This window comes from Gopherus evgoodei, chromosome 3 (genome assembly GCF_007399415.2).
Source record: "Gopherus evgoodei ecotype Sinaloan lineage chromosome 3, rGopEvg1_v1.p, whole genome shotgun sequence".
Classification (NCBI taxonomy): Eukaryota; Metazoa; Chordata; order Testudines; family Testudinidae; genus Gopherus; species Gopherus evgoodei.
This window is the reverse complement of record NC_044324.1, coordinates 34,076,940-34,086,894: the sequence shown is the minus strand read 5'-3', so window position 1 is coordinate 34,086,894 and position 9,955 is coordinate 34,076,940.

Sequence of the window (9,955 nt, the reverse complement as noted above, 5' to 3'; positions counted from 1 at the left end):
GATCCTTTTCTGTAATACTCCTTCATAGGCAAGTCATTTCCTAATTTCTAATTGTGCAATTGTTTATTCCTTCCTAAGTGTAGTACTTTGCATTTGTCCTTATTAAATTTCATCATATTTATTTCAGACCATTTTTCCAGTTTGCTAAGATCATTTAAAATTCTAAATCTGTTGTCCTCCAAAGTGCTTGCAATCCTTCTGAACTTGGCATCACTCGCAAACTTTATATGTATACTCTGTATACCATTATCCAAATAATTTATGAAGATATTAAATAGAACCAGACCCAGGACAGCTCCCCGCAGGACCCCACTCAATATACCCTTTCAGCTTGACTGTGAATCACTGATAACTACTCTGAGTACGTTTTCCAACCAGTTGTACACCCACATTATAATAGGTTCTTCTAGGCTATATTTTCATTGTGTGCTGATGACAAAGTCATGTGAGATAGTATCAAAAGCATACTAAAGTTGAGATATATCATATCTACTGCTTTCCCCCATCCACAAGGCTTATTACCCTGTTAAAGAAGGATATTAAGTTGCTTTGACTTGAGTTGTTCTTGACATATCCATATTGACTGTTACGCCTCACCTTATTATCTTCTAGGTGTGTACAAAGTGATTATTTGTTCAATTATCTTTCAACGTATTGAAGGCAAGCTGACTGGTCTATAATTCCCTGGGCTATCCTTATTCCGTTTTTATATATAGGTACTATATTTGCCCTTTTCAAGAGCTCTGCAACCTTTCCCATCCTCCATGTGTTATTAAAGGTAATCACTAATGGCTCAAAAATCTCTTCAGCCAGTTCCTTAAGTATTCCCAGATCCTACACCAGTTACACTGATGTTCACTATGTTAGTCATTCGATCCCTGCTAACCTGTTTGGTGACAACTGAAACAAAAAGGGCATTTAACACTTCGGCCATTGCTGTGTTTTCTGTTGTCTTTCTCTCCACTTTGAAAAATTGGCCTATCCTGACCATAGAAGGCATAGGAGCCGGCTTCTAATTTTGCCTGGGGATGCTCAACCCCTACTCAGCATTCTGCGGAATGGCTGTTGAGAGAGGGGGAGGAGCAGATCCGTGGGGGCTGCCACTGGGTGGGAGTTGAGGGGAGGGGAGCTTGTCTGCCGGTGGGTGCTATGTGGGTGCTCCATCTCTGAAGCACCCATGGAGTCGGCACCTATGGCCTTTGGTCTTTCTCTTGCTCCTAATGTGTTTGTAAAATGTTTTCTTGTTACCCCTTATGTCCCTAGTTAGTTTAATCTTGTGTACTTCAGCCTTCATCATTTGATCTAGTTTGCACTTTTTTTTATTACTCTGTTGTGAGTTTCAGATCATTGAAGATCTCCAGGTTAAGAAAGCATGGTCTCTTACCATATTTCCTATCTTTCCTATGCCTTGGGATAGTTACACTTGTGCCTTAATAATATCTCTTTTAAAAACTGCCAGATCTCCTGATCTTTTTTCCCTTACACTTGCTTCCCATGGAATCTGATCTACCAATTCTCTGAGTGTGCTAGCATCTAAAATCCATTATCCTTTTTCAGCTGTTTTCCCTCCTACCTTTCCTTAGAATCATGAACTCTATCATTTCATGGTCACTTTTCAGGCTGATAAAAATATGATAACTATATAGAATTAGACATAACCCTACATTATAAGAACATTATTAAGGTTGCAGACTCCTCTGCCCATTCCCCACCAAGTTTGAGGACTTCTGCTCTGTGTCCTCCAACCTATTCCTTCCTCACTCCTGTCTCCTCCCCCCACCAGGTTCCTTGTCCCAATCCTATTCTCTTCTCATATCCAGTTCCAGTCTTCGTTCCCTGGGCTTCTCATCCCAGTCTCGTATCCACCAGTCCATCTTCCCTACACTCACTCTCAGTTTTCAGCCCAACTTCCCCACTCCTACATCCTCATCTGATTGGTCCCTCATCTACACCCCCCACATTCTCCATCCCCACTAGTTCCTGTGTTCCCTCCAACAAGATCCTGATTCCAGTCTCTTTTCCCAACCAATCCCAGTTCTCCCCCTATATCCAGGCTCCTCATCAGAATTGCATAGCCCAGAACAATTGGGAACTGCAGTTGCAGAGAAAACACAGCTCAGCCTTGGACTGGAGCATGCTCAGTGCAGATACAGTCTTTGGGGAGTTAAGTTGTGAATGTCTAGCAAGTCCCTACTGAGCATGAGCAAAGTACAATTTTTTAAACATTTTTAGCTCGACCAAATTGGGATGTCTTTTCACAGGGAGGGGAAAAAAGCACATCCCTGACATACAGGTCACCTGCTTACTAAATTTTAAGTCCTTGGTCCAAATCTTCAGAACATATTAGAACTTCTCAAACAAAAGATTACCAGAATTTTTTAACATGGTCAAATGTATTTTTTGTAGACATTCAAAAATAGTAAAATGAAATTGACTGTGGAACTCATTTCCACAAGATAAGAGAGCAAGAATTTTGGAAGATGCAAAAAAGGATTGAATACTTATAAGAATAACAAAAATAACTAGAATTATAATAGTTAACACCAACATATATTTTGGAAGAGATTTCAAACCTTATGCCTCAAAGGTTTAATGCAATCTCTACCTAAAAGGATTAGAAGGATGCCTAATTTGGGGCAAGGAGTGGGGGTAAGGGCTGGCAGATTACTCCACATCTATCTAATGAAATTTCTTGACCCTTCCTCTGAACCATCTAGTACTAGCTATTGTCAGAGACAGGATACTGGACCAGATAGACCATGGGTCTGATCTTGTCTGGCAATTCACAAGTTCCTAGAAACTGAACTGAGACCAGCAAAACATCTTCCACAGGCTTTCAAATAGCTATCTGATACAAAAGGATTCCAGTAGAGCTGGTCAATTGTCTTTCTTTCTTTCTCTTTTGCTCAAAAAATTTTGTTCACAAAAAATGGCTTTTTTCAAAATGAATATTTTTATAGATTTTTTTGTTTCTTTCAAAATATTAAAAATACTTTCCTTTCTTTCAAAACTATTTTTGCGAAAAATCTTATGTTTTTACAACCAGCTCTAGATACAGAATAGAGAAAACAATTCCATTTTGCAATAACTGTCAAGGTTTCAATTTTTTTCCCATTATGCATTGTAACAAATTGGAATTCAATGACAGCAGAGTTAAGCCAAAGTTGGATGTCCTTAAAACCCACCCCTAAATAAAGTAATATGGCATATATGTATTTAAGAAATATTTCATTTTAGAATAAAAGTATCAGATGAATCAATATATAAAATACAGTTTAATTTATATTATCAATTTGTCTAATTTGATTTTGAGCCAAACATAAATAACCAAGCCTAGAGATAAATATACCTTTTGAAATAGTCCATTATGAAAACTTCAGAAAGTGGCATTCCAAAAATTTTGGCAATGTGGGAAGAAGATACAATTAGAGTGTGGAACAGTATTTTTGTTGCACTCTTAGTAGTGATTTATAATTAAATTAAGTCTGTAACAGATGGAAGGAATGTAAGTCCATTTGTGGCAGAAGGCAGACATTCTAGCTAATGAGAAATCAGTAAAGCATTACACAATTGGCTAGTTGAGGTGGCGGAGAGAGTTGCTTCTGCTATATGTACTGTATTTCAATTAATACTGAGACTATTTTAGCAGTAGTATTAACAGTATCCTACATTATATTTGAATCACTGTTATATATGAATTACACATACAGAATTGTAGTACTTTCTCATCTCTTTCTCTAAGGGGACAGAGGGAATGATTTATAAAAAAAGTTTAAAAGGAAGTATTGTAGGCATTCTTTGCTAAGTGATAACTAATGATGGAGCATCATAGCATCTACTAGGGCTGACTGAAAAATGGGACTTTTTTGCAGCCCTTACCCCCTAAATCTCATTTTTTGGCAGAATTTAAAATTGTGATGGAATTCTGATGAAAAATTTGGAAAATGTCAACCAGCTCTAAAACTGATTGGGGGAAAAACAGGATATATTTTTCATGAACATTTTTTTTCAAAAATATATTCCTCTTCTTGTCCACATTTAAAATTTTGATTAATGTTTTTATTTTTGAAAAATGTTGGCCAGCTCTATAGCCAACAAGCACTTGGAACATGTAAACACCAAGGAAGAGAGGACCTATTTATGTAGGTGCCTGAAGATGAAACTAAGAGTAATGGCATAAAGTTAAGAAAGCGAACTTTGAGGCTGAATATCAAAATGATTATTTGACAATGAGATGTTTCATGATAAGGAACCAAGAAGATAAAATGTCAATTTAATGGAATCTCTTGAACATAGTGAAACAATCTTATCTCCTCAAATTGCCAGACTATAGTTGGCACAAGTCTGGGGGCAGGGAGCAAAGGTGACATTAAGAATGTGCTGTCCTCAGTCCTTGGCCAAGACATACCACCCTCAGTCCTGCTCTTTCTTATGTAGTTGCCTATGACTACAAAAGGCCTTTATTGAAGTAATGAATCAGGCAGGGCTAGTAGTGTCCCATCCTTGTGCTTTTTTTCCCGGCACAAAAGCTCCTGCTTCAGCACCATCCAACTCATACATCAGGAGAATTACATAGGTAGATTACATACAAAGGTTAAAATGACATTCAGTCTGCTTTGTGCTACCACATTGAATCCTTGATAGGAGCTCTCAGGTTTTATTTTTGCAACATTCCTTTTTTTTTCTATATATTTAACAGGGTACAGATTAAAAAGTTATTCTTCCAGAATGTACCTCTTATGTAGGGGAGAGATAGCTCAGTGGTTTGAGCACTGGCCTGCTAAACCCAAGGTTGAGTTCAATCCTTGAGGGGGCCATTTAGGGATCTGAGGCAAAAATCTGTTCTGGGGATTAGACCAGCTTTGAGCAGGGGGTTAGCCTAGATGACCTCCTGAGGTCCCTGCTATTCTATGATTTTCATGAAAGACAAACAGGGGTTTCCCAAGTAAAAAGCCCAGGGGCTGAGGCAGGAGAAGGGAACAGTAGCATGTTAAGCAGGAAAGTTAAATCAAAGACGCAAGATAGCTGCTTCATGGTGATAGGGCAGGGGAGCCTTAGCTGAGATTTCTGGATGCTGGAATTGCCTGGGTGCTATTTTATCCACCTTTGTTCAAGTAAATGGGACACTGTACATTCTGTAAACCAAACAAATTACATTAGAAAATACCTTTATTCTGTGTCACTGTGTTCTCATTCAATGGGACCTGCGGCAAAGCTACCCCATATCCGCATTTAGCATACCATTCAGTAAAGAGCCAACAATATTGCTTTACAAATATAACATACAATATCAAATGTATTCATCAGCTATGGGGATGTGGAATATGACATTTTTCCATATGAGTTTTCTCTTGGCAAAGAGCAATCTCTCAACTTGCCAATGTAAATTTAACGGCGGGGTACCAAAAAAAAAATTAGTCATAACTAGCAGAATTTTAAACTATTTAAGATTAACAAAGGTCTCCTATACCTACTTCTAATGCAACTTGAAATAACAGTTGATTTTATATTTGGAAGACAGATGGCACACAAAGGGACCATTGCTTACCAATACCATTAAGAAAAATATATAAGTATTTGATTATAAACTTCAATGGAAAGTTGTTTAAAGTAGGAGTTGAGTGGAGGCAGAAGCCTACATGAATCATCTGGTGTGGCTGATTTCCTCCATTCCTTTTTGTTTAAGCAGCAGTACTGTGCCAGTGGGGTGGGGATATATTAGGAATGTATTTAAATTCCAGAATAGAGTGGCTGCCATCAAAATCTCCACAACTGCTGACTTGTTATCCTCAACATTATCTGAAGGCTTATCTGCACACTGTTTTGGTATTGATTTAATTGTATTGGTTTCAAAACTCATATAATTAAATGGGTGCAAGCCACTGGTATGGGCACAGTTGTAGCAACATACTGATGCATTTCAGCCACTGAGAGGAAGGATGTTCTTTGGTTAAGACTCTTGCTTGAGTCTTGGAAGACCAATTTCAAGTCCCTGCTCTGCCACAGACTTCATTTGTGACCTGGTGCTTAGTTTCTCTGTGCTTCCATTCCTTATCTGTAAAATGGATATAATAGTACATACCTATTATGCTTGAGTGCTGTAAGGACAACATACATGAAAAGACTTTTTTTTTCTTAATTTTTAAAGCAACTCTGCTGTTTTCAGGGTTACCATGATGTCATTGTTTAAATCATGTGAGAAACATAGGCAGCAGCACCTATACGTTTCCTATGTGCTGTAGCACACAGAAGTTCTTGCTATTCTCTGTGTACCTAATTTTGGGAACGTTCCTTTAAAGTTGCAGTTTATTTCAGAAATGTTTGATTGAGCTATGCTGTCAGCAGTTGGTGGGGTTTTTTAATTCTCTGGTCTGAGAAGGTAAGCAATACAACATGGCGGATTTTAATACAAGTCAAGATATGAAATCAGAAATGCACTCCATATGTGGGGAATTCTAAGCTACATATCTAGCCAACTCCATAATACTTACTTAAATTGAGTTGGGTTTATGCAAGTAATCCCACTGAAGTAATAGGCAATATTAGACTGAGCAAATACTACTCAAAATGAATAAGGATAGCCGAGCTGGACTGATGGACAGAAATAAAAAGTAATAAAAAGAAAAAGAATTGTAAACTGTTTGATGTACACCCTATTATCTGTTATTACCTAGTCATCCACAATCATCTTGTTACAATGCTTTAATTCCTTCTTTAAATTAAATATCAGGTGAGGGACTGACAAAACTGTGCTGACTAGCTATTTGCTCCAACCTCTCCCTCATTTACAATCTCTTCACCTCAGCTGCACTCCACATCTGTCCGTTTTACCTTCTTCTCCCTTGCCCTGTCCCCCTCACCTCCTGTCCCTTCAATGTCTCCTCTCACGTCACTTTTCTTTCCACTTAATTTATCCCTTCCTAACTAAATCTTACCCCCTTTCCTCCCAGCTCCCCCACAAAAGTATTATGGAACTAACATGTTTGCTGCATTCACATTCTTCACTTTGCTGGTGTGTTAAATCCCTTTCCCCATCCTATGTCGATCTTGTCCATTTAGGGCTTGGCTACATTTGCGAGTTACAGCACAATAAAGGAGCCCCAGGTGCCCTAGCTCATTCCCCGTCCAAGCTGGCAAGGCATGTAGAGCGCTCTGTCTCCATGGCTACAGCGCTGCTGGTACTCCACCTCAGCGAGAGAAATAACGTTTGCTGCACCTTGGCTACAACACATGGGCGTCAGTGTGAACGAGGTGTTGGGTTACTGCGCACTGATTGACCTCCAGAAACATTCCATAATCCCCTTAAGTCAAGTGGCCACTCCTGTCATTGTTTTGATCTCCTGTAGGAATTTGGAAATGCCCTTTCAAAGCTCCATTTCTGACAGCCAGCATACAAGCCATTAGTGTGGAATGCTTTGTGTGAGAGAGAGAGGCGGGGAGGAGGAGGCGTCTGCTGCTGTCTGAACTTACAATATAGCATGCTGACATGCTCTCAGGCTCCCAAAGCCCCACTCTCCCCCCCCCCCCGCATATACACAAAACACTCCCTGTCACACTCCACCCCACCATTTGAAAAGCACGTTGCAGTCACTTGCATGCTGGGATAGCTGCCCATAATGCATTGCTTCCAATGCCACTGCAAGTGCCACAGATGTGCCCACACCAGTGCACAAGCAGCTGTCAGTGTGGACAGACTGCAGCACTTTCCCTACTGTGCTCTCCAGAGGCGGGTTTAACTCACAGTGCTCTACAGCTGCAAGTGTAGCCATGCCCTTAGATTCTAAACTCTTAGGGCAGGGACTGTCTGCTACTCTGTTTGTAAAGTGCCCATTCAAGACTGGTCCTTAGGCACTACCATATAAAAACATGATTAATAATAATATAAGCAAAAAAAATCTCTTGAGGGCATTTAGAAGTGTAGAGAAGAATTATCTGTTTCTTTCCCACCTGTCCTTCATTCTAAACTACAATATTTTCCACTATGAAGTCAAAGACAATCATTCCAATTTTTGCAGGAGTCCAGGGAAAAAATGTCCCAATATGCTTAATAATGTGATGAAGGATATGTTTTTTACGGAAAAAGTTGCAATCTGAAAGTCTTCACAATTTAGATTCATAATCTGATTTTTTTTATTGAAGTCATGTAACCAAGTATACATAGTAAAAATTCTCAATTCTTCTTAAAACTGGGTTTAAACTATTTTTCATCCATATGATTTTTTTTCAGTTTAGTCTTTTGAAATGTTTATGATACAGACATTAAACTGAGAGAAGAGGATGTTCCATACCTCCCAGTAAGACTGAGGATAGAAGGTGTCAATAAGGATCAAATAGACATTTCAATGCCTGTCACAAAAAATATTAATACATCCAGATGTTGAATATTTTATGCAGGGCTAACTTTTAGTATTCAGACTTTGAAAAAAGAGCTAGAGAAGTTACACATCAATGACTGTAGGGGTTTTTAGTATGGAAACTTATGATGGTTTTAGTCCATGATCATCAATTAAGTTCTACCACATTTGTGTTACTTAGGTTTCATTTTCTTTAGATGAATATAAGGCTTTATCTAAATAGTTGTGGGTTTGATATCCAATATCTAATTACATCCAGAAAGGATACAATGGATTTCTATTGGAGAGGAATTATCTTTAATTCTCATCTTGGGCTAGATGCTCGGCTGACATAAATCGATGCAGCTCCATTGAAGTTGTTGGAATTATGTCAGTCTACACCAGCTGAGCACCTTGTATTTATCTTAGGCATTGCCCTGCAAGGATATGGACCTTAGATCTTAGGATCAATGGGAATGTTCTATTTCACAATCCTGTTCACAAGATCTAAATCAAAATACTTATATTATTGGGACTTCCCAAAACATATGTGCAGTATGTATCTGTGAGTCTGCTGAGAATTTGCAATGAGGGCAAATTCCTTTCACTTTTATAAGCAGCAAGTCCTCAGATATATATTTATATGGTGAAGTCACTGAATATGATGTTAATAAAGTTTGGCGTTACACTAACTAAATTCTTTTCCACTCTTCCTCCTAGACACCCCAGTGATATGCATTGCCAAGTTTTCATTTCAGTAGTGATATTCTGCTTACCTCAACTCAGTGTCCAATTTCTATTGAGTAAAATATGTTTTTCTTAATATTCTGACCTAAACTTTTATGTAGTGTTCTTGTGCATTTTTAAATAGCTCCTGTCTTTCCACTCCAGAGGTGGCAGAGTTTTAGTGGTGGGCAAAGTGATTGTTTCTTGGTATCATTTGTGTATAATACCCCTGATCTCACAATCATTTTTGCCCAAGGGGTGAGAGTCCCTTGAAGTCAATGGGGCTCCAAGGCAGGTGCAAGACTCTCCAACCTCCCCTGAAGATCCAATAGCAAGGTCAGAGTCTAAGGGTATGTCTATACTACGAAATTATTCTGATTTTACAGAAATCAATTTTTGGGAACAGATTGTATAAAGTTGAGTGCATGCATCCACACTAAGCACATTAATTCAGCTGTGTGCATCCATAGTACTGTGGCAAGCGTCAACATTCCGAGCAGTGCACTGTGGGTAGCTATCCCACACTTCGCGCAGTCCCCACTGCCCACTGAAATTCTGTGTTGATGGGTCCAAAAATTTATTTTGGGTGGTTATGAGTAAATGTCATCAGTCAACCCTCCCTCCATGAAAGCAACGGCAGATAAGCATTTTGTGCCCTTTTCCCTGGATTGCCTGAGCAGATGCCATAGCACATCAGAGAAGCTTTGAAAACCAGTTTCATGACTGGTCAGGTTACGGTGTGACAGTTCTGTTTGTTTCTCCTTGATGAAAACCCTCGCCCTTGGTTGACTCATTCCCTGTAAGCCACCCACCCTCCCCCCTAGATCACAGCTTGCTTGCAAAGGAAATAAAGTCACTATCGTTTAAAAAACGTGTATTCTTTATTACTTGATTAT